At 43.6% G+C, this 26,354-nt stretch overlaps 1 non-coding gene across 1 annotated transcript; it reads left to right on the top strand.

Moving 5' to 3' along the window:
* Window positions 1-868: 868 nt before the first annotated feature.
* Window positions 869-950, top strand: trnas-cga (transfer RNA serine (anticodon CGA)). The gene has a single exon. It is a non-coding gene; the product is annotated as a tRNA-Ser (tRNA).
* Window positions 951-26,354: the final 25,404 nt, after the last annotated feature.

The following is a 26,354-nucleotide window of genomic DNA, read 5'->3' as shown; positions in this document are numbered from 1 at the left end:
TAGCCCTCACAAAATGTATTATCTCACACTTCTCCGAATTGAATTCCATTAGCCATTGTCCTGCACACGTGATCAATTCATTGCTGTCTTCCAGCTGTCGACAGATTTCTTCCTCAATATCAACCATACTAGTTTTTCACACCTGCGCTAATTTCTACTTATTCATGTCGGCGTCAACTTGTTATTGCATAATAATCCTGTGAAGCGCCTTGGGTCACTTCACTACTTTAAAGGCGCTATATGAGCATGTTGTTGTTGATGTTTAAAAGTGATGATACTTAATGTTGTATAGATTCTGCAACATATCAAGAGAACATTTTCCCCAACAGGTTTTGCAGGCTGCACACGAGCGCCCTCCTGCCATACTTCACTTTCTTCGATCAGCATATTCTTCTAATACTTTTTCACACATGTGCTGAGGTACACCCTCTTAAATGCATCTGTGCTAGTCGCCGCAGCTACTTCTCGTGGTAGCATCTTTCACATTCTACCCACTCTTTGGTAAGAAGTTACTCTTGCATTTTCTACTGAATTTATCGGAGACTAGCTTATATAGACGACGACTATTTCTCAACTCGCATACAATAGCAAATATTTTCTCGATGTCGCCTCGACCAAAACCATTCATAATGTTAAAGTCCGTATCTGCCTTGTCTTTTCCATTGAAAAGCTAACCAGTTTGTTCAGTCTTTTCCGATAAGTAAATCCTTCCAGGTCTTGCCGAATTGCTCCCTTCTGTGCTGTGAGAATCTACAATACGACGATTTAATTTTCACATCTACTGGGAGATACAACAGTGCAAGCATGTGGTTCGATTTTTCTGATATTTCGCACCGAACATTGGACTATTGAACTATTCCATTGTATAGCTGCGATGGCCGAGTGGTTAAGGCATTGAACTCGAAATTTAAAGGGGTTTCCCCGCGCACATTCAAGCTCTGCTCGCAGCGATTGTGCATCGAAACTATTTTTTTAATGGTTTCCCTGTGGATGTCACTGGACCAGAATGTGATCACCGTTCCATGTACTGCCCTTCAATGACGCAAAGCAGTAGTTCGAATTGGAAAAATTGATACATTATCGACATTAAACAGTTATTAGTTTGTAGGAAACAGTTTGCAAACATCAGTGAGGAATATTCATAGAAAGCATCATGAAACAAATACATTTTAACAAAGAGCCCTGCAATGTTTAGGTGGAATTCACCGTCAGCTGATAAGGGCAAATGTGATTTGGCTTCGTAAAGTTGAACGAGATTTAATACAACGACGACGAAAATGACTCGAACCTGCGATCTTCTGAGAACATCGGGATTTGCAGTGATGTAAAACAACTTATCAATTAGTCCAAACGCCATCTGCAGTTTAAATCAAACAAATGGTGATAACGAGCGAACACACGGGAATTGCATTTATTTCAATTGCTTACTTTTCACAACAAACCAATAGGTGGCAGTGAGCCATTCACTGATTGAAATTCGAGAAGAAAAAATCTTCCTGTGGTTATGGAATTGTTCATTAAATTATGGAATAACTCCGCAGGTCCATAAAATCTCGGCAGATCTAACGTTTTGCAGCATTGCTTCAAAGTGTTGCAGGTCCCGTGTGAGTTCCGTTCCTCAATGTTTAAACTGCTCTGAAATAATAAAACTAATATACCAGCACCATACCTCCAAAAATAAAATAAATATACAATAAGACGATCGAAACCATGAAGTTATCATTATTACCACAAGGCTTGAAGGCAACTGACCTAATCAGCATTGTTCGCATGGAGCTTTTTCAGATGCTGTAATAGAAACAAACCGAGCATTTCCACCGCGACTTCCACCTCAGGATTTCACAAAGCGCTTCAGAGCAAATGAATGACATGTAAGGTGTGGTCACTGTTGTAACGTAGGGAATGCAAAAGCAGATTTTCACCAACAAGAAAGCACAATGTGAAAGAGACCAGATTTTGGTTGAGGGATAAATATTGGCCCCAGGTCACTGGCTGAACACCCCTGCTCTTATTCCTAATAGTGGCCTTGAGATGCTTTACGTCCAGCTCGGAGGGCAGACCGGGCATCTGTTTAAAATCTCATCCTCAAGTTAGCAACTCCGACAGTGCGTAGCTCCCTTAGCTTTGTCTCAACAACAGCGAAAAACCTACTCGACCTCCTCCACACCAATCTGTCTGTCGCAGATGCAGCTTTCCTTGACAGTTTTGATAGCAGTGAACTGAGGGATATCCTTATTCATCAGAAAATTGTGTTGGGGAAATTGATGCGATTGAAGGCTGATAGTTCCCCAGGGCCTGATGGACTCCATTCCAGAGTACTTAAGGAGGTGGCCTCGGAAATAGCGGATGCATTGACAGTTATTTTCCAACATCCATAGACTTTGGATCAGTTCCTATGCAGTGGAGGGTAGCAAATGTAACCCAACTTTAAAAAAAGGAGGGATAGAGAAAACAGGGAATTATAGACTGGTCAGCCTGACATCGGTAGTAGATACAATGATGGAATAAATTATTAAGTATGTCATAGTAGCGCATTTGGAAAGAGGGGACGGGATAGATCCAATTCAGCATGGAATTGTGAAAGGGAAATCATACTTGACAAAGCTTCTGGAATTTTTCGAAGATATTTCCAGTCGAGTGAACAAGGGAGAACCAGTTGATGTGTTATATTTGGACTTTCAGAAGGTTTTCGACAAGGTACCACACAAGAGAGTAATGTACAAATTTAAAGGATATGGGATTGGGGGGTAATGTGCTGATGTGGATTGCAAACTGGTTGGCAGACAGGAAGCAAAGTGTAGGAGTAAATTATGCTTTTCAGAATGGCAGTCAGTGACGTGTAGGGTACCGCAAATTTGTGTGCTGGGTCCCAGCTGTTTACATTGTACATAAATGATTTAGACGAGGGGATTAAATGTAGTACCTGCTAATTTGCGGATGATACTAAGTTGGGTGGCAGTGTGAGCTGCGACGATGATGCTATGAGGCTACAGAGTGAATTGGGTAGGTTAGGTGAGAGGGGAAATACATGGCAGATGAAGTATAATGTGGATCAATGCGAGGTTATCCACTTTTGTGGTAAAAACAGAGAGACAGACTATTATCTGAATGGTGACAGATTCTGAAAAGCGCAGGTCAAAAGAGACCTGGGTGATATGGTATATCTGTCATTGAAGGTTGGCATGCAGGTACAGCAAGCGGTTAAGGAAGCAAATGGTATGTTGGCCTTCATAGCGAGGGGATCAGAGTACAAGAGCACGGAGGTGTTTCTACAGTTGTACAGGGCCTTGATGAGGCCACACCTGGAGTATTGTGTACAGTTTCGGTCTCCTAACTTGACGAAGGACATTCTAGCTATTGAGTGAGTGCAGCGAAGGTTCACCAGACTGATTCGCGGGATGGCGGGACTGACATATCAAGAAAGACTGCCTCAACTGGGCTTGTATTCACTGGAGTTCAAAAGAATGAGAGGGAATCTCACAGAAACATTTAAAATTCTGACGGGTTTAGACAGGTTAGATGCAGGAAGAATGTTCACAATGTTGGGGGAGTTCAGAACTAGGTCTCACAGTCAATGGATAAGGGGTAAGCCATTTAGGATCGAGAAGGGGAGAAACGTCTTCACCCAGAGAGTGGTGAACCTGTGGAATTATCGACCACAGGAAGTTGTTGAGGCCAATTCACTACATATATTCACAAATGAGTTAGATTCAGTCCTTACTACTAGCGGGATCAAGGAGTATGGCGAGAAAGCAGGAATGGGGTACTGAAGATGCATGTTCAGCCATGAATTCATTGAATTGTGGTGCAGGATCGAAGGGCCGAATTGCCACCTCCTGAACCTATTTTCTATATTTCTATGATTCTATGAAAACTGCACAGTACTTGCGAATAACAAGGCCTTTCTTCATAAGGAGGACACGCTGCATCGTGTTGTCTGGAATTACCACTGTGCAAAATGGGATCGATTCTGAACAGATCTAGCAGCTCACAACTGGTCATCCATGAGGTACTGTCGGGCATTTGCAGCAGCAGAATTGTATTCCACACAATCTGTATTCTTACGGCCCAATATATCCCTCACTCCAACTTCAACTTCTGAAAAGAGGACCTACAATTGTTCGATGAGAAAAGTAGAAGGGAATGCCAGCAGCAGCACCGGACTTCTTAACGTGAGATGCAAATCTCCTGACATTCGAACACAGGACGACATACACAAATATTAGCGGGAACAGCATGTTACAGACACGGATAAGCGAACCGAGAACCGACGGATCAGATCAAAGCTCTGCAATCTTGTCAAATATATTCATTCATTTTTTTAATTAATTTAATTAATTCCTGGGATTTTGGCATCGCTGGCAAGGCTAGCATTTATTGCCCATCCCTACTTTTCTTGAGAAAGTGGTGGGAGCCACGTTCTTGAGCCACTACTCTCCATGTGTTGAAGGTACTGGGAAGGATGGACTTGTAGGATTTGACCCACTGATGATGAAGCAACAGTGATATATTTTCAAGTCCGGATGGTGTGGATCTAGGAGGGAAACTTGGAGGCGATGCTGCTCCCGAACTCCTGCTGTCCTTGCCGTTCAAGGTGGACGAGGTTGCGGCATTTGGAGATGCTGCTGAAGAAGCCTTGGTAAATCGCTGCGGTTATATTTCTAGATGTTACACACTGCAGTCACTGTGCGCCACTGGTGGAGGCAGTGAATGTTTTCGGTGGTCGATCGGATGCGAATCAAGCGGATTGCTTTGTCTTGGAAGCTGTCGACCATATTCAGTGTCGTTGGAGCTACACACATCCAGGTAAGTAAATGTATTCCAAAACATTTCACATTTGTGCCTTGCAGATGTTGGAAAGTGTTTCTGGAGTTGGAGCTGAGAATCTATCAGCAGAATATCCTCCCTCTGCCCCGATCCTATATCGGATTACATGGTGTTACATAGGATTACATAGCATACAGAATCATAGAATCTTATAAATTGACATCACAGGCAGAGAGCATTTCGGCCCACCGTGTCTGCAACTGCCAACCAAGAGCTATCTAGCCTAATCGCAATTTACAGCACGTGGGACGTAGTCCTGTAGGTTACGGCACTTTAATTGCACATCCATTTATTGTTTAAATGTGGTGAGGACTTTTCCCACATCACCCTCTCTAGCAGTGAGTTCCAGGCCCGCACGACACTCTGGGTGGATAAATTACGCCTTATAACTCGTGGAATCCTCTCCAATTACATTAAATCTATGGCCCCTAGTTTGTGTCCTGTCTGCCATGGAAACAGGTTTTCCTATCTACTCTATCCAGGCTTCTCATCATTTTCTACACCTCAATAAGGTCTCACTTCAGCATTCTCTATTCCAAAGAAAGCACATGCAGCATCTGCACTCTTTACTTATCCAAATGCCTGCAGTCCAGGCAACATTCTTGAAAACCTCCACAGCACCATTTCCAATGCAAGCACATCTTTGCAGAAACGTGCTGACCAGGACTACAAGCAGGTTTCAGTAATACGGCCTAAGCTGTGTTTTTTTATAATTCAAGTATAATGTCCTTGCTCTTGTATCCCATGCCTCGACTAATAAGGACAAGTATTCCTCATTCCTTCCGAACCACCTTATGTAGCAGGCCTCTTCAGAGATATGTGGACCTGCACTCCAACGTCCCTCTGTTCATCTACACATCTCAGTGGTGTACCGTTTAATGGTTATTCCGTTGCCTTTTTGGACCTCCCCAAATGCATTACCTCACACTTATCCGGATTGAATTCCATTTGCTACTGTTCTGCCCACCTTGCCAGTTGTCGTGGGATTTTTTGGCTATGCCGGTAATGAACCTAACTTGGACCCCGACATCTGCTGAACCATGGTCATTAAGATAGGTGAAGCATGATAAGAGACGGATGGAGGGGCACACAGCTGCACGTTTGTTCTTACTGATATCTGCTTGTTCTTCTGCTGATAAAGGGGAACTGAATGTTTAAACAACGACCTCAGGATCTCACGTACCTTATTGCGGAATGTGTCTATTTTTCTGTTGTAACCTTGATGAAACACGCAGTTGTAGTTTGCGATCTTAAATGTGGGGCACTCTTTGCCAGTCGGGAAGTTTCTGGGGTTATGGGTTGCGGAACCTGAGAACAGATCTCAGACGTGGCCACCTCTAAAAATACATATATTAAACTTGCGTATTTTCCCACTTAAAGCAGACGGATGTCTCGAGTCTTCTTCTTTGACATAGATTTGTAGTTCAACATTTTTAGCATCGTCAGCAGGATTTGGTGGCACGGGTGGGACCTGGCGGAGGGGTCACAACAAGAGTGAGTGACTTTTAATTACCACTCACAAATTCGGTGATCTGGAAGTCGATGATCTGATCGGGCACAGATTTTAATCAAATGAGGTCTGCGGAGCGGGTAAGACACAATTTTAATAATCGGTAATTTACAGTAATAAGTTTAAAAGTAGGACTTATAAGTTAGTGACAATGTTGTTGTCCCAAAGGACCGGTTAGTAATTGTAAGCAAGCAGTTAGAAGAACTGGGAGATCTTGGGTAGGATTAAAGTCGTGCGAAGGGGCCAGTGCGGTGTGACCGCCCATAGCCGGCTCACAGAATGGTGTTCGGGAAAGAATTAGACGATGGTGAGGAAGGCACCGTTACTAAATTCTATGCAGGCGACCGGAAGGGCTTACTTGACAAGATGCTTAAGGACGGATGGTGTCCCGAGAAGGATCCCACTCGCACAATACAACTATTGATTGTCGTAACCCCATCGGGGAGCTAAGCCAACAAGGAAACATCTGTGGGACTACATGGGTTGATGATAACGATGTGGGGGTGGAGGGGTGGGGATGTGGGGGGAAGGGTTGTGATGGGAATAATCGAAAGTTCACTTCTGTGGAGACAGAAGTACAGACAGTGTCTGTAAATAAATTTAAAATAAGGTGGCAAACAGAGCGCTTTAATGGAAAATGGTCTGTGAGCGGGAAATAGAACGTTTAAAATGGACTGATGTTAAGCTAGAATTAAAAGTATGTACGAGCTCGCACTGGTAAATAGTACAATTACACGCTGGAAATGCGGAGAACGAAGTAAAGATATTGTGTACCGACAAAGTAGGAATTTCAGTCGATACCAAACGTAGAGAGTCAAGCGATAGAAAGCATTTACCCCAGAATATCCATACCTGCAGTGGGGGAGTGCCCTGGAGAATAGTCCCGTGCGACCCACTCCATAACTTTTTCACCACCAAAAGGAAAGTGACCGCAAACAGTCTGGTATGGAGATTGGAGGGAACAATGCTGTATGAGAATGTATACCCTGAAGTTCTGTCTGTAATAGTAAATATAAACAATTTCGGACTGCCAGAAAAGGGTGACCCGAAAGTAAGGGCGCTATAAAACCGTTTGGTGCAGGAGATATTGGAAGACTATCGGGATGGCTCTGGGGCATCGAGGTTTCTAGACCCTTTCAAGACAAGCCATACACGGAGGCATAAACGGGATTGGGTCAATGATATCCTGACAGGAGTAAACACGGGAACATAATTTAGTAACGCCCAAGGTATGCAATGTCTAGAGGAACAAACAGAGCGTGTCAAAGACACAGTCAGGTTTCTGCTACAGACAGGGGTAGGAAATACCGAGGACCTTGCTAGCGAAAGAGATGGGACAGCGGGGAGCTTCGTTAAAGGGATTATTGTGTTGGAGGACCACCTTGCCACCATTAATCACCGGATTAACCTAGAATTTAATGAAGAAAAGGATGAGTTTCAGCCAGACATCTGCCACACTTACGGTGGATGGATGATCGGGCAGGTCAGAAAAGTCCTGGATCAAATACACTGGGGCAAAGACCCGGAGTGCGTTAATAGCAACCATCTGTTCCGCCTGGCAGAGCATCCGGTGCAACTGGACGCATGGACGATGAAAGGAACGACAAGAGTCTTTCCATCGACAGGCAGATGCAACGATTCCCATGCTGCCCTGGTGGGGATGGTCTTCATGCTTCCAGTAATGGCAAAGAGGGCGTATGGACATTATCCCCAGTTTGAGGTGGAGAAACTGGGTCTAATCTGGGTTGAGAACTAGATGCGGTATTACCCATGGATCAATATGCAATCAAACGGAATGGAAGCACGAGTGGGTCTCATTATCAGGTTGCCGCAGGATAGGACCCTAACGATATGTCCACATCCAGTGGACTGAGCGAGTAACGACAAGTGCGGATTTAATCGGACAAAGGGATATGTCTTAGAAATAAGCCTATCAGAGTTACAACCAACTCACTCAGCCTCCAGTGGAAAAGGTGATACTGTGTGGTAACCAACCAACTAACTGATGACTATGGCATTTATCACTGTAACATCCCGACCCCAGCTTCTGCTTCACCGCCAGTCTACCAGTAACGATTGGACGAGCGCGAATAAAATATATCCATGCACGAGAAACTCTTAAGCTGAACTTGATTGATGAAATTAAGCAAGCTTTATACCAATACCACAGTAAGCAGGCTGCCCAATACTTCACCTGCCTGCGGACCTGATGTATATCAAAGACCTCACTCTGGCAAGCATAAAACGATACCACATTATTGAAAAGGAGCTACGTATATTGGAAAAAAGTTATTGCAAAAGGCCTTCAATATACATCTTCGTATAGAAGTCGTGGAACTGGGGACTGAATGTTAATACACACCAATGGATATGAATAATCTCACATATATTAGTGGCTGCAGAATTGGTTTTGTCATTGAGATACTTGTTTCTGTGTTGGACTTCTTATAAACTCCGCAGGGCAAAGAAGCGAACGCTGACTACTGTATTGGAGGTAAAGACATTATTGATTACAGGAATCTAATTCAGAAACGTCTGGATCTCAGTTCTCCCCAAACTAGCGGCTGATAATGACAGCAGGTGCGGGGAAAATGAGAAACAGAGTGCAAAAGGTGATCAATTGGGCTAGCCAAGGATCAAAAGGAGGGATACTGTAGGGGGATTTTTTAGGTAATTCCTGCTATGAACCTAATTTGCACTCCAATATCCGCTGACCCTCTGTCATGAAGATAGGGGAAGCAAGACAATGGACGGATGGAGAGGGCACACAGCTACTCGTTTGTTCTTACTGATATCTGTTTGTTTTTCTGCGGATAAAGGGTAACTGAATGTTGAAACAATGACCTCATGGTCTCATATACGTTGTTGCGGAATGTGTCTATTCTTCCGTTGTAAACTTGATAACACACGCAGTTTTAGTTTGCGACCTTAAATATGGGGCACTCTGGGCCAGTCGCGGTGTTTCTGGCTTGATGGGTTGCGGTACCTGAGCAAAGATCTCGGATGTCACCACGTCTACAAATACGTATATTAAATTTATGTGTTTTCCCAAATAAAGCAGATGGGTGACTCGAATCTTGTTCTTTGAAATAGATTATTATCCCAAAACCAGTACTTTGATATCTTCCAGCTATCGGCAGCTTTCCTCTTCAATATCAATGTCAATGAAACCGGCCCTTCTGCCCCACCAGTGCATGCTGTCATGCATGATCCAATTCAGCCACCTCGGATTCTTTCCTCATCTAAATCTATCAGCATAACTATCTATTGACTTGTCCCTCATATGCGTGTCTAGCCTTCCCTTAAATGCATTTATGCTATTTGCTCTAACCACTCCCTGTTGTAGCGAGCTCCACGTCCCCACCAATATTTTGGTAAGAAAGTTTCGTTTGAATTCCTTGTTGGATTTCTGGTTGACTGTCTTACATTCATCGCTTCTACTTATGCTGCTCCCCACAAGTGGCAACATTCTCTCTGTATCTTTTCTATCGAAACCTTTCATAATTTTAAGTTCCTCAATTCGGTCACCCTTCAACCTTCTGTTTTCAAAGGAAAGGATAGCCAGGATAACTTCCATGATTCTCAAAGCTATACCTCTAGAAATAAAGCAACGCACATGATTTGCCTTCCTTGACGTTGTTAACCTGTATAGCAACTTTTACTGATTTGAATAATTGTACTCCGTGTTCGCTTTGTTTGTCTACCCCATACAGGGTCGCATCCTCAAAATAATAAGAGATCTCCCTCTTCTTCCTACAATATATATCACCTCACATTAATCTGCGTTGAACGTCGTTTTCCAAATGTATTCCCAATCTGTAAGTTTAGTAATTTCCTCCTGCAATTTCTTGCATTCGTCCTCTGTATTCACTAACCCCACCACCGCCCCCGCCATACAAAGTTTAGCCATGCACAAAGTTAGAAATTGTAAATTCAGGTGAGTTTCTAGTGGGGAATGAAAGAAATGGCAGACGAATTGAACCAATTCTTCGGTTCTGTCTTCACGAAGGAAGATACAATTAACATTACGAAAGTACTAGGGGACAGTGGGTATAATGAGAAGGAGGAATTGAAGGATATCCTTATTAAGCGGGAAATTGTGTTGGGAAATTGATGGGATTAAAGTCTGATCATTCCCCGAGGCCTGATAGTCTGCATCCCAGAGTACACAAGGAAGTGGCCCTAGAAATAGTGGATGCATTGGTGATCATTTTCCAACTATCGACTCTGGATCAGTTCCTGTGGACTGGATGGTCGTAAATGTAACACCACTTTTTAAAAAAGCAGGGAGATAGAAAACGGCTAATGATAGACCGGTTAGCCTGACATCAGTAGTATGCAAAATTTTGGAATCAATCATTAAGAATGAAATAGCAGCGCATGAGGAAAGCAGGGACAGGATCTGACCATGTCAGTATTGATTTATTAAAAAGGAATCGTTCTTGACGAATCTTCCTGAATTTTTTGAGGATGCAGCAAGCAGAGTGGACAAGGGAGAAACAGTAGATGTGGTGCATTTGGACTTTAAAAAGGCTTTTGACAAGGTACCGCACAAGAGATTGGTTTGCAACATCAAAGCACATGGTATTGGGGGTAAGATACTGACGTGGATAGGAAACTGGTTAGCAGACAGGAAGCAGAGAGTCGTGATGAACGGGTCCTTTTCAGAATGGCAGGCAGTGACTAGTGGAGTGCCACAGGGCTCAGTGCCGGAACCCCAGCTCTTTACAATGTACATTAACGATTTAGATGAAGGAATAGAGTGTAATATCTCAATTTTACTGATGACCCTAAACTGGGTGGCGGTGAGAGCTGTGAGGAGGACGCTAATAGGCTGCAGGGTGACTTGGACAGGTTAGGCGATTGGGTAAATACATGGCAGAAGCAATATAATGTGTATAAATGTGAGGTTATCCATTTTGGGGGCAAAAATACGAAGGCAGAATATTATCTGAATGGCGGCAAATTAGGAGAAGGGGAGGTGCAACGAGAGCTGGGTGTCATGGTTCATCAGTCACTGAAAGTCAGCACACAAGTACAGTTGGCGATAAAGAAGGCAATTGGTATGTTGGCCTTCATAGCTAGGGGATTTGAATATCGAAGCAGGGAGGTCTGAATGCAGCTGTACAGAGCCTTCATGAGGCCTCACCTGGAAAATTGTGTTCAGTTTTGCTCTTCTAGTCTGAGGAAGGACGTTTTGCTCTTGAGGGAGTGGAGCGAAGGTTGTCCAGACTTATTCCAGAGTTTGATGGGTTTTCATATGAGGAGAGACTGGATCAACAGGAACTTTATTCAATCGAGTTTAGAAGGTAGAGAGGGGATCTCATCGAAACTCACATGATTCTGACGGGACTGGACAGGATTGATGCAGGAAGAATGTTCCTGATGTTGGAGAAGTCCAGAACCAGGGGTCATAGTTTTAGGATAAGGGGTTAGCCATTTAGGACTGAGATGAGGAGAAACTTCTTCAATCAGCGAGTTGTTAACCTGTGGAATGCCCTGCTGCAGAGAGTTGTTGATGCCAGTTCACTGCATATATTCAAGAGGGAGTTAGATATGGCCCTTAGGGTTAATGGGATCAAGGAGCATGGAGAGAAAGCAGGGAACGGGGACTGAAGGAATGATCCGCCATGATCTTATTGAATAGCGGTGCAGGCTCGAAGGGTCGAATGCACTAATCCTGCACCTATTTTCTATGTTTCTATGTTTCTATGTATCTAAATCATTAATGTAAATTATGAACTACAGTAGTCCCAGCATTGATTCCCGTGGAACACCACCATTCACGTTCAGCCAATGTGAGTAGTTATATTTGACTTGCCTGTGCATGATGGCATGTTCCAAATGTAAGGAATGGGTGAATAATGTGGAGGAGCTGAAAGTACAGATAGACACCTTGACATATGATGACACATTAACGATTACAGAAACATGGCATAAAGAGGGCCAGGGTAGGCATCTCTAGATTCCGGCTTACAAGGGTTTCAAACAAGATAAGGATGGGCATAAAAATGAAGGGTTTACAATTTTTGGTAAATAAACAATTACAGCTGTGAGAATAGTTCATAAGTTAGAAGGATTTTCAAAAGAAGCTAAATAGGTTCAACATAAGTACAAAAAGGGGCAAACGAATTACAGGGATTGAACTACAGGCCCCCATACAATCCGAGGGAGTTAGAAGAAGCAATCTGGAGGAAAATATCTGAAAAATGCACACATATTAGGTAGCAATGGTGGGCGATATCAATTACTTTAATATTAAATGTGATATGAGTAGTGAAAATTTATTGACGGCACAGAAAGCTCAATTGCATTCAGGATTTCCTTTTGTTCGCCAAGTAATAGCACGCCAAAAAATGGTTTTGTACTTAATTTTACGTAATTAAGCTGGGCAGATGTAAATCATATCAGTGGGAGAGTCACTGCAGTGCACACGCGAAGCTGAGAACTTCGTGGATAGCACGTTTCTTGATATGGTCACCTCGCAGCTTAAACGTGTGCAGGGTGAGAATGAATGTGCGGCCGCCAGACTGAAGAGAAGGATCAGTCAGGTAGTTCAGGATTCAACTGAGTTCTTCTCACTCTCCACCCAGCTTTCTGTTCTGAGAACTGGTGTGGGGGTCGGTGGGTGGATCGTTCTTCGGGGAATGCAGCCAGAGCCAAATCCACGGCACCACTGCCGGCTCAGCTGCCCAGAAGGTAGGAAGACGAGTGGGAGCAATATTTTTAAAAGATTCAATAGTTTTCCGTGCAGACAGGCCGCAGACATCACTCCAGAATGATATATTGCCTCGATGCTGCCAGGGTCAAGGATATAACTGAGCGGTTGCAGGGGATGCTGGGCGGATAGGGTGAACAGCCAGAGGACTTGATACATTATGATACTTGAAGGCAAAAACTGTTCGAGCATTGGGAGGCATTCAAAGAGCAGATCCCCTGGGTTCAGGACAAATGTCAGAGGTCGCAAGTGGGATGAGGCACTGCGTGTTTATTTGGGGGAGCTTGGAGAGGGATTAAAAAGCATGAGGTGCAGCATTTTTTTTGGGGTGGAGGAGAAACGAGAGATCATGGCGAAGATGCTGCGAATGTTTGTGTCGGAGAAGCGGCCAGATATTTTGGCGGAAGAGCACTGACAGATCGTGGTGGATGTGCAGCGAATGCTTTTGTTGCAGAGGAACGGCAAGAGATCGTGGTAGAGAAAAGGTCAGAAATCGCGGTGGAAATGGAGCGAATGATTGTGGCAGAGGAGTGGTGAGAGTTCGTGGCAGAGGTGCGACAAATGAAGGTACGGGGCACAGAATAGGCGTCGGCCCAGGGGCAGCACGGGCTAGCCCACACTGCGAAATGTGTATGCACTAGGTCCATGCAGCAGAGCAGTTCTCCAGTGACCCAGCTTAACCCATGCCACGAGATAAACTCCAAGCTCTGTCAAGTCCCGATGGTAGCTTATGTGCAAAGGTCACCACACGTTAAAAACATCCTCTCGCAGGCATCTTCCACCCCTTCAATTTGTGTTCCGGACTGAATTATTGGGTCCTTCATTGAAACAAATGTAAACTCATGCTCAAACAAGTCATCCTTGTTCGAAAGATCGTCTTAGTTGATGATAAAAAGCAGCACCTCAAAGTTAGTAATTTCGGCTTATGCCCGGTGCCACGTGCCAGCGAGGAGAATGATATTAGATCATTTACTGTAACATGACTGAAAGAAGTGCAGTTACGATAAGTCAACTTTCCTGGTTACATGTTTGTCAGGCAGGTGAGACGGGGGAAAAAACCCGAGGGGAGGGGGGAGGTCGCAGTATTGATTAAGTAAACAATTGCAGCTGTGAGGTGAGATAATGTGTTCGAAGGGTCTTCAATTCAGGCTATATGAGATAAATTGAAGAATATATAAGGGGCTGGGAGTGTAGTAGAGGTGCCCAGATGTAGATCGACGAGCAAATGTATAGGCAAATGTCTGAAAAGTGCAACAATTTGAGGGCAATAATAGTAGGCGATTTCAACTACGCTAATATTAACTAGGATAGAATTGATGCGAAAAGTACAGCGGGTGCAGAATTCCTGAAAGTTATTCAGGAGATCATTTTAGTCAATATGTAGCAAGTCCAACATGATAGGGGCCGTTCTGGGCTTCGATTGAGCGAGTGATGCTGAGCAGGTCGAAGGTGCATCAATCGGGAACATTTTGGTGCTTGTGGTCATAACTCAGTTAGATTTAGTGTAGTTATGAAATTGACAAAGTTACATCAGGAATATAAAATCTCAAGTTGGGAAAAGTCAATTTGGCAAACAGAGATCGGATTTCGCCAAAGTGGACTGGAAATAGCTACTTGAAGGCAAAAACTGTGTTCGAGCATTGGGAGGCATTCAAAGTGTTGATCCTCAGGGTTCAAGACAAATATGCTCCTTGAAGGAAATGTGTGAGACTGACAAATCTAAAGCCCCTTGATGTCAAGGTGCTTGCAGCGCAGAATAAAGAAAATAGGGGTACATATGCCAAAGCTTGGGCTCAATAGTTCAGAAACTCTAGAGGAGTAAAGAAAGTGCAAAGTTAAAATTTAAAACGAAATTGGGAAAGCAAACAGAGATAATGAAAATATATTGCCAAGTAAATCAAGGAAAATGCAAAGATGGACAAATACATTCAGAGGAAAGGATATCAAAAGAAAGTGTAGGGATCATTACAGACGATAAAGGTAATCGGTGTGTGGAGGCAGAATATGTGTGTATGCTTTTAATGAGTACTTTGCAACTGTGTTCTCAAAAGTGAGGGGCGATGCAGACGTTGCAATCGGTGAGAAGTGTGAAATATTAACTGAAATAATCATAGTGAGAAAGGTAGTATTGAGGGATTTAATAGCTTTGAAGGTGCAAAAATCCACAGGGCCGAGAGAAGGAAAACAGGAAATAGTACAAGGTCTGATCATTACAATACTCTCTGGCTACAGGTGTCGTGCCAAAGGACTGGATGACTGCTAATGCCATACATTTGTTTAAAAATGGATAGATGAACAATTAAAGACCAGTCAGCCTTACCTCGGTTGTGGGAACATTATTTGTAAAGATTGTGAGGAACACGATAAATATTCATTAATAAAGATACAGATTAATCAAGGACAATCAGCATGGATGTGTGAAGAGAAAATCGTGTCTGCGTAAATAGATTTCTTTTTCTGAGCAGGTCACAATTGCATTTTGTTGTAGTGCAGGTGGATTTTCGCATGGCTTATGACAAGGTCCCATATGACAGAATGCTCACGAAAGTAAAAGCCCATGGGATCCAAGGCTAAGTGGCAAAGTTTAATCCAAAATTTTCTCGGAGGCAGGAAGGAATGACCAAAACCTGTTTTTGGAAATGAAAAGCTGTTCGAGGGAGGATCCGCAGGAATCCGTAGGAGGATCCTTTTTCTTTGAGGTATGTATCAATGATTTAGATTTCAATGAAGGGCATATGATTAAAACGTTTGCAGATGATGCAAAAATTGGCTGTGTGGTAGATAATGAAAAATAACGTTGTTGAATGCAGGAAGATATCAATTAAATGGTCAGCTGGGCAGAATCGTGGCTTATAGAAACCAATATGTAGAAACGTGACGTAATAAATTTGAGGTCGGCGAACCAGGCAAAGGGTCGCACGTTAGATGGCAGGACACTGAGAAGTGTAGTGGAACAAAGGGAACTTTGAATGCATGTCCACAAATCCGTGAATGTTGCAGCACAGGCACAAAATATCTTGCAGATGGCATATGGAATGCTTTCCTTAATTTGTCGAGGCATAGAATACAAGAGGGATGATATGTTAGAGGGATAATCAAACGTGGCATATGGGTCAAATTGATTAATGAAAAAGGGGCGTTCAGAATGCTGCGTGTGCATTATAGACCCCAAAACTGTGGGAGGGAGATGGCAGATAAAATATGTCGGCAAATTGCTGTGGGGCATAAACCATAGGATAATAATAAGCGGGGATTTTAACGATCCAAATATTGGGAAACAAATTGTGTAAAGTGGAGAGAGTGTAGAATTCTTAACATGTATTCAAGATAATTTATTTCACTCAGTATGTAACAAGCCCAAGAGGAGATGTGGCGGTTTTGGATTTTGTTTTGGGAAATGAAACTGGGCAGATTGAAGGAAAATGATGGGCTGGAATAAAAGTCCCAAATTGGGAAAAAGCTAATTTTGCCAAGTTGAGGAGTGTCTTGGCCACATTGGCAGGAAACAGCTACTTTCGGAAGAGTGGGAGGCCTTCAAGGAGGAGATCAGGAAAGTTAAGGCCAAGCATGTGCGCTTAAAGTAAAAGGCTGGGAAAAATAAATCGAGATGCGCCTGGATGTCTAGGGATTTACAAGGGAGGATTAAGAAAAAAAAAGGACGCTTTTTCAGATACCAACGGCTAAATACTAATGAATCTTTGGAGGAATATAGAAAGTTAAGAGACTATATTAAAAATGATATTAGGAATTCTGAGAGAGAGCATGAACGATTTTTTGCTCGTAAAATTAAGGAAAACCCAAAGATGTTCGACAAATATATTAAGAGTAAGATGCTAACTAAAGAAAGGATAGGACCACTTCGAGACCATGGGGGTAATCTTTGTGTGGAGGCGCAAGATTTTGCTGAGGTTCTTAATGAATACTTTGCATCCGTTTTCACAAAAGAAAGGGGCAATGCAGATACTGCCATCGAGGAGGTGTGTGATATTCTGGATGAAATAAACATAGAGAGTGAGGAAGCATTCAGGTTTTTTAGCAGGTTTGAAAGTAGATAAGTCTCCAGGCCCGGATCACTTCTTTCCGACTTCAACTCATCCTATTCGCATAACCTTCTATTACTTTCGCACTCATGTCCTTAGGTTGCTCCCTCTTTAATGCATCTGTGTTATTCGCCGAAACTCCTGCTCCTGTTAGCACCTTCCACATTCTGATCAATCTTTGGTGAAGAAATTACTCTTGAATTGCCTACTGAATTCATCGGTGTCTGTCATACATTGATGACATGTAATTCTGAACTCCTGCACAATAGCAAATATTTTCTCCACGTCGACGCTATCATATCACTTCATAATATTAAAGACAATATCTGCCTTGACTTTTGCGGAGAAAAGCTCCCCAGTCTGTTCAGTTTTTCACGATAAGTAAATCCTTCCAGTTCTGTCCAAATTGCTTCCTGTTGTGCTGTGAGATTCAATGATTCTACGATTTAGTTCTCACATCGACTGGGAGATACAAGAGGGCAAGCATGCCGACCAATTGTCTTAATTTTTCAACCAACCATTAGATTATTAAAATAATTGCAAAATGTAGATGTGATAGCCGAGTGGTTAAGGCATTTTACTTGAAATCCAATGGGGTTTCCCGCGCTGGTTCGAACTCTGCTTGCAGCGATTCCCTGACGAGATGACTGAAACCGAGATTGAACCGAATTCCCTCAACTACCTTTTGTTAAAATGATTGATGCAAACTTATTATTCGAATTGGAAACACTAATAATTTACAAGAATCAATAAGTGATTGTTTGTTTGTTCGAAACTTTTGCAAAGAGCAGTGCGAAATATACACAGAAAACAACATTAAAAAGTGCATTTTTCAAAGAGCCCTGCTATGTTTGGCAGGAAACCACATTCAGCTGATGAGCTGAACAAGTTTAGGCAGTACTCGAACCTACAATCTTCAGATAACATCAGTGTTTGCATCGAAGTCAGAATCTTTCTCCATTAAACCACGCTGCCCCTGCAGTACACAGCAGACTAATATTGAGAATGAGCGATGATTCACGGGAATTTTATTTATTTCAGTTCCATACTGAGAACCTAAACCAATCAGCGGCAGTGGGCCATTAACTGATTGAAATACGATAAGTCCAAAATTCTCGAAGATAAGCGGATTTTTCATTAAATGCTGAAAACAATCCGTCGTTCCACGAGCTCTTGGCAGAACTAAGATTTTGCATCATTGCGTCAATATTTTGCAGGGCCCTTGTGAGTTTCGTTCCTAAATGTTAAAGCTTCTCTAGAATAACAAAGCCAAAATACTCGCAACACCGCACTCCCCCACGCAAAAATAAAATGTCCCGTACGGTGATGGAACCCGCGGCCTTCACGTTAACAGCACCATGCATGAACCATCTGAATTAACCGGCCCTACTATCGTGTACTTTTAGCGGATGATCTAAAAGAATAAAACAAGCATTTCTGCAACGTCGTTCACCTCAGCACTTCCCAAAGCGGTTCACAGCCAGTTAAGTAGTTTTACAGTGTGGTCACTTTTGTAAGGTAGGAAATGCAAAAGCAGATTTGCAACAGCAATAACCCACGCTGTTATAATGAACAGATGTGGGTTGAAGGATGTACATTGGCTCCATGACACCGAAGTGAACTCTCCTGCTCTCCTTACGAATAGTGGGCATGGGATCTTTTAAGTCCAGCTCGGAGGGCAGACAGGGTCTCGGTTTAAGATCTCAACCTAAAGTCAGCTACTCCGAAAGTGCATTCACTACTGTCGCTCAGACATTACAAAACCTACTTGGCCTCCTCCTCACCAATCTGTCTGTCGCAGATGCAACTGTCCATGGCAATATTGGTGGTAGTGAACACTGGACAAACCTTGTGGATACCAAGTCCTGTCTTCCCACGAAGGACACTCTGCATCGTGTTGTCTGGCACTACTGTGAATGTTTAAAAATCTATAGAGACATTGAAGTTGAGAACGTGGGAATTGTATAGGGACAGTATAAGCTAACAGAGAATTCATGGAGGAATAGCCATGACATCTCAGACTCGAGACTGCGAAATGTTGCAACACTAAGACATTTTGAAACAAAACCCACAGCTTGCAGAAAAACCTCAAGGTCTTATTAAATCATGTTATTAACCTGAAACATTAACAGAAGGTCTTTGTTTAAAATCAGACCATACTTAGGTCGGCTTATGAGTGGACAAAGGGAAACAGGGATCAAAAGAGATTGGCTGAACTAGGATGTCACTCTAGCCCTATCTTGTTATCTTTTGCCGAAAATGTATAACCGTCGTCCCTTTACAATGTAACGTCACTTTGTCCGTAGGAAGTGGGCGGGTTCTATCAGAGTTGCATTCCCTCTGTCTGATAAGGTCCCCGATCGGGATTTGCTTTTTAAATAAAATCTTGCTTTGTTTAAAGCACAAACAGTATTCGTTTCAGTAATTTTGATGAACCAGTTTGAGGTAAAATAATCCAGAAATCAACATTTGGTGACAGAAGTGGGATCTCAACGGACGACTGCCGAAAACTTGCGAATTAAGAGCCAGACTAGGCTTGGACGAGACGAGGGGAAAGTGGCCACTGGAGTGAGTATGATTTCAATACTGCTCCAGTTTCCCCCGGTTTCAAAAGTCTAAGGAAAGTTTAGCCTCTCGCTGGTTCTCAGGTAGTGTCTGAACGAGATCCAGGACAATCTGGTGAATACCTTTCAAACTTAGAATAGGGATAGAGATAGGGAAATTGCGCGGTGACGTAAACCAAGTGGCGACTTGGAAAGATAGGTTAGAATAGGTAAGTCTTGCGCGGTGACGCAAACCAAGCGGCGACTTGGAAAGACAGGTTCGAAGTAGATCCGTGCTGCCACACGGAAAGTAGGGATAGTTAGAGCTAGATAGGGATAGATGATCAATCATGGATCCAAAAATTAATAGGAAAGAAAAGAAACTCTTGGGAACGTTTGTTTTAAATGAGAAATGCTTGTGTGATTTTTACTGTGTAAAAAAAAAAGCCGGGGAGTTGTGGTTTGTTTTAGCTCCACCCACTTTTTCAAACAGAAGGAAAGATTTCTTTAACCCGTCGTAGTGTTGTCCTGTATGTGGGAAATTTAAGAGTGTGAACCTTGTTGAATTACGTATATTCGGATGATAAGTTACGGAGCCAGGAAATGCACAAAGGATAGGTTTGTTGAGTAAAAAAAAAAGAAAAAAATACATGGTCCCGGTGGTTTAAAAAAAAGGATTTGGCATGCTCACTTTCTTGTCGAAAGAAAACATTCAGAGAAGGCACAGCAAAACAACTGAGATGGATTCAAAAGGATTCCAAAATAAAATATTATGTTAAATAACACGACCTTGAGGCTGGAACAATTGAGATAACGAAAAGCAGTCCACAGCCTACGTGCCAGACTTCCCTCTAGTTATGGAAAAGACAAAAATAAAGTAACGTGCTAAATAGGTGCTGAAAGAAAAGAAAATGTTATGAGATTTTAAATTATGAGAAAAATTCCATTGCAGTCTAAAGAAAATCACTCCTGTCGAGATGGCAGAAAAACTCCATTAAATTAGGGATTTCATTGACAGAAGGAGGACATGTTAAAAACCGTAGACGTCTTAAATAAAGAGTGCACGCACGAGAAACGTACTCAGAGTTCCACTGGGACCTCTGAGAAATGTATCGATAGACTACTTCGTTAAAATGGTTGGCTTTGCGTTCACCGAGGCTGATGACGAAATTGAATTTCAGTAAACAAATGTGTGGTCTCGTTTTAAATCAATTAAAAAAAAATATCTTTGGCAAGTACTTGAATAAGAAGTTAAAAAAATATTGGAGTTTAATCAAATGCTGCCTTTCCTGATGAAAAGATTTTTTTTCAGATGGATGCGTGAAGTCACGTAATGACATCAGGTCTTCTTACAAACCTGGAAAGGAGTTAACCCTTTCCATTGAAAGCCTTTTCATACTGAACATTATCAATTTGGATTTCTTAATAGAAAAAAACTCACCTAACAGAGGAATGGTGCGATAGTCAGAATAAAAATAAGAACAGAACTAGCTTATGTAATAATACTTGCCTGATACAATAAAGAAATAGATACTCAAACAAAACAAATTGAAGAGTTAAAAGGCTAAGATAAATAAGCTGAAAGGGATCCACAAACTCAACTTAACCCTGGCCTCCGATTTCACGGAGTGACCTCGACATGCATGGATATAATGCAGAATCAAGGGACCTGTGGGCACTGGTAAAACAAAACCTGCGCCCAACTGAGCATGCCCGGTTTCTAACTCACCTAGGACGTGCTACTCATGATGCATTGGTGGTTGCTCACCCTAACGATGTCCAGGATCGCCTAAACGCTATCTTTAATGCTCTCACCACGATCCTTCAGAAGCCCATCAGTATGGAGCCGCCTCGGGTGGAAGGACCAAAACCTCTCCCAAGGGGATACCACATGGAACCGCAGTATTGCGTGCAGGGTTGGGTGGAAAAACAGCGATACGGTTATATCAAACACTCAAATGGCCCTGGCCCTGCTAATTACGGACCGCCCTACTGTCCCCAGCCTGGTATGGGAAGATGTCGGCGCTGGGAAAGACGAGATGGATGCTTTATTTGTGGGCAAGAAGGACATTGGATTAGAAATTTTCCCTCCCGTCAGCAGGAAAAAGGAAGAGGAGGAAGAGGAGAAAGAGGAGGGGGGAAAGGGGGAGAGTACAGGGATCTTACACTAACTTCTCGAAATTATGTTTTTGCTTCCTCGGCCAAATTTTCAAAATAACTTTTGAACATCAATGGTCCCAACACAGGTCCTTTTGGAAGACCACTACCCACCTTCTGCCAATATGAAAAGCTCCATTTTAACACTACTCTCTGCTTTACGTCTTGAAACCAGCGAACTATCCATTCTTCTAGTTGTCTCCTGATTCAGCATTCTCTAACATGGGCTTGAGGGTCTTCTTGTCCCTGTGTAACAATCCAGAGGTCCCAGTGTTTTATTTGATTAAGTCAAGCATGTAGACTTCGCTAGCAAGGGCAGCATTTGTTGCCCATCTCTAATTGCCCTCGTTAAGGTGTTGGTGAGCAACCATATGCAACTGAATGTCTCGCAGTCCAGTTCAGCGGGCAGTTAATTGGGTCTAGAGTCACATATAGGTCCAGACTGGCAAGCGCAGGCAGTGGAAGGAACTTGCAGCAAACGAGATTCCCCACTCATCTTTTCCTTCAACGAAGGTATGTAACACCTGTGACACGACTGTAATTCCATTATTGGACTATTCAGTCACCGAAGAACTCTCTTTTAGAGTGCAAGCATGTCTTCTTCGAATTTCCAGGGATTGACTATGATGATGATTGTGCAGTTAATTTGTGATGAATGTTGACCCCCACGATTTTGTTGGTGGAGGAATATGTGATGATATTGTGATGTATCACTTGAGTTCAGAAGAATGAGAGGGGGTTTAATAGAAACGTTTAAAATTCTGACGTGTTTAGATAGGTTAGATGCAGGAAGAATGTTCCCAATATTGGGGAAGTCCAGAGTCAGTGGTCACAGTCTAAGAATAAGGGGGAAGCCATTTAGGACAGAGATGAGGAGAAACTTCTTCACCCAAAGAGTCATGAAGCTGTGGAATTCTCTGTCACAGGACGTTGTTGAGGCCAATTCAGTAAAAATATACAAAAAGGAGTTAGATGTTGTCCTTACTACTAGGGGGTCAAGGTGGATGGTGAGAAAGCAGGAATCGGGTCCTGAAGTTGCATGTTCAGCCATGAACTCATTTAATGGCGGTGCTGGCTCGATGGTCTGAATGGCAGACACCTGCACCTATTTTCTACGTTTCTAAGATTTTTCTATGTTTGTGAAACTTACCTGCCTGTATGACTTGCCACAAGCAGGCACACCTGTGGGAGATATATGGGACACCTGTTGGTACCCTTGTGCAAACAGGTATAAAAGGCAGTCCACCACGTTGCTGCCTGACCTTAAAGTTATATTAAATGGTCCAAGGTCACACTGGCTTAAGTCTACAACACAACCTCTTGGATTTATTCTCAACATAACAACTGGCGTCGAGTTACAGACCAGGAATTTTCACGCGGAAATTGTTGCCTTTGGAATTCTTGACAGAGTAATTGAGGATGATGATTGGGACGCCTTCGATGTGCGCCTCGACTGGTGCATTGTGGCCAACAAATTGGTCACACCTGAAACAGAGTCAGCGCAGATTCTCCTCACCATATGTGGGTCATCGATATATGGCCTAGGGAACAATTGGTTGACCAAATTAACGGACAAATCGTACACGGTGCTGTGCACGCTTGCTAAGGATCGCCTCAACCCAAGGAGAGCATCCTGATGGCCAGGTACGGTTTTTACACACATTGTCGCTCGGAGGGCCAGACCGTAGTGAGTTTCATCGCCGACCTTAACGCCTTGCGGGGCAGAGCAACTTTGCAGGTCCTTGGGGAAAATGTTGCAGGTACTTTTCGTGCTTGGAATTTGAAACGAAATCCTCCTTCACAAGCTGCTATCTGTCGAATCCCTGTATCTGAGCTCGGCCATCACGATAGCCCAGGTCTTCATATCCACGAGCGACAACACGAAGCAGATATATTCACAGAATCGAGGCACACCGGCAAGTACTAGACGTTAAATAATGCCTTCAGCAGGCAGGACTGTACACGATTGGGCTAGGGTCACTCAGAGGCTGCTTGGGAGTGTTCATGTGAATCCATTAACGCCATGCTGGTGCTACGGGACAGTCACAGAGCCTATCAATGTCGTTTTGAGCACTGTGTGTACAGGGGCTGTGAGGTAATGGGCCACCATCAGCGATTGTGCAAGCGACCTCGGACTCACAATGTGGAACAATCAGCAGAGAGCGACGGATCCAGCGCAGACCACGCTGAACGAGCAGGAGAGGCAAATCAGCTGGAGGATGAGAAGGAAGTGCATGGGGTATACATCTTCACCACAAAAAGCCCTCCGATAATGATTGAAGTCAAACTTAGCAGCATTCCAGTCTCCATGGAACTGGGTAGGGGAGCAAGCCAATCGATAATCAGCCACAAGGCCTTTGACAAACGGTGGAGTAACAATGCACGGAGGCCAAAACTGAGCGCCGTTCACACTACACTTTGCATTTACTCCAAATAACTCAGACCTGTCATCGGCAGTGCGGTAGTGAAAGTAGCGTATGAAGGAATGGTGCATGATTTACCACTATGGATTGTACCAGGCAATGGCCCTACGCGGTTCGGCAGGAGCTGGCGAGGCAAGTTCCAGTGCTACTGGGACGATATCAAAGCTGTGTCCTTAGCAGATGACGGTCCGTGCGCCCACATGCCCAACAATTTCCCGGCACTATTTGAGCCAGGCATCGGCAAATTCACAGTGAAGATCCACCTTTTTCCTGGGGCACGGCCCGTTCATGACAAGGCCCATGCAGTCCCACATATGATGTGAGAGAAAGTCGAAATCGTGGTGGACAGACTTCAACAAGAGGGAATCATATCGCAAGTCGTGTTCAACGAGTAGGCCAGTCCAATCATGCCGGTACTGAAGAGCGATGGGACGGTCAGAATCTGCGGCGACTGCAAGGTGATGATCAACCGAGTCTCGTTACAGGACCAGTATGCATTACTCAAAGCGAAGGATTTATTCGCAACGCTCGCAGCGGGAAGGTCGTTCACCAAGCTAGACCTCACCTCTGCTTACTTCAAGCAGGAGCTGGCTGAACATAAAAAGAAGTTGACGTGCATCAACAATGCACAAAGGACAGTTCGTGAATCACAGATGCCCCTTTGGGATTTGCTTGGCAGCGGCCATCTTCCAGAGGGACATGGAGATTTTGCTGAAATCGCTTCTTTCACAGTGGTGTACGAGGACGACATCTTGATCACTGGTCGAAACATCACCGATCAATCTGGACGAGGTTCTAAAGCGATTGGATCGAGTGGGACTCAGGCTGAAACGCTTCAAGTATGTTTTCCTGGCCCAAAGAGGTCGAATTTCTGGGGAAAGAAATTGCGGTTGGCGGCATCAGTCTCACGGACTCCAAGACGGAGGCCTTCGAGAATGCACTCAGACCACAAAACGTGACGGAGCTGCCTTCGTTCCTGGGACTCCTCAACTACTTTGTTAACTTTCTACCGGGGTTGAGTATTTTGCTGGAACTTTTGCATTACATGCTACGCAAGGATAACGACTGGGTTTCGGGTGAATCTCAAGAAACAGCCTTTCACAAGGCCAGACACATGCTGTGCTCCAAGAAATTACGTGCATTGTCGGACCATGTAAATGCTTGGTGCCAGCAAGTGATGTGTAGTCGTACAGGGTCGGGTATGTGTTATAACAAGCAAATGTATCAGGCAAACTGTTACCAGTTGCATATGCATCCAGAAATTTGTCCAAGGCTGAAAAAGTCTATAGTATGGTTGAGAAAGAAGCGCTGGTTTTGTGTATACGGGGTTAAGAAAATGCACAAATAACTATTTGGTCTCCGGTTCGAGATCTGAGCAGACCAGAAACCTCTCACATCACTGCTCTCAGAAAGCAAAAGTATCAACACCAATGCTTCGTCACACATCCAAAGATGGGCACGAACGTTGTCTGCATATGACTATGTAATCCGCGACAGACCAGGCACAGAGAACTGCGCTGAGACCCTGACTCGGTTGATATTGCCCACTGCCGGTGTGGAACTGGTGCAACCTGCAGACTCGCTTCTGGGATTGGATGCTTTTGAGAGCGAAGGGTCGCCAGTCACAGATCGCCAGATCTGGTCCTGGACCAGGCAATACCCCCTGTTATCACCAGTAAAATGGATGCATCCTCAATGGGAGCTGGTCGGTGGTTCCCTGAGAAATGCAGGAGGAAATAGAAAATAGTTGCAGGAGCAGACCATTTGACCCTTCGAACCTGCACCGCCATTAAATGAGTTTATGGCTGAACATGCACCTTCAATACCCCCTTCCTGCTTTCTCGCCATACTGCTTGATTACCCTTGTAATAAGGATTAAATCGAAATCCTTTTTGAATATATTTAGTAAATTGGCCTCAACAACTTTCTGTGGTCGACATTTCCACAGGTTCACCACTCTCTGGGTGAAGAACTTTATTCTCATCTCGGTCCTAAATGGCTTACTTCTTATCCTTAGACTGTGACCCCTGGTTCTGGACTTCCCCAACATTGTGAACTTTCATCCTGCATCTTACCTGTGTAAACCCGTCAGAATTTTAAACGTTTCTATGAGATCCCTTCTCATTCTTCTGAACT

The sequence above is a fragment of the Pristiophorus japonicus genome, unplaced genomic scaffold (genome assembly GCF_044704955.1).
Source record: "Pristiophorus japonicus isolate sPriJap1 unplaced genomic scaffold, sPriJap1.hap1 HAP1_SCAFFOLD_42, whole genome shotgun sequence".
Lineage (NCBI taxonomy): Eukaryota > Metazoa > Chordata > Chondrichthyes > Pristiophoridae > Pristiophorus > Pristiophorus japonicus.
Note: the sequence above shows the minus strand (reverse complement) of the source record. Positions and strands in the feature narration are given on the sequence as shown.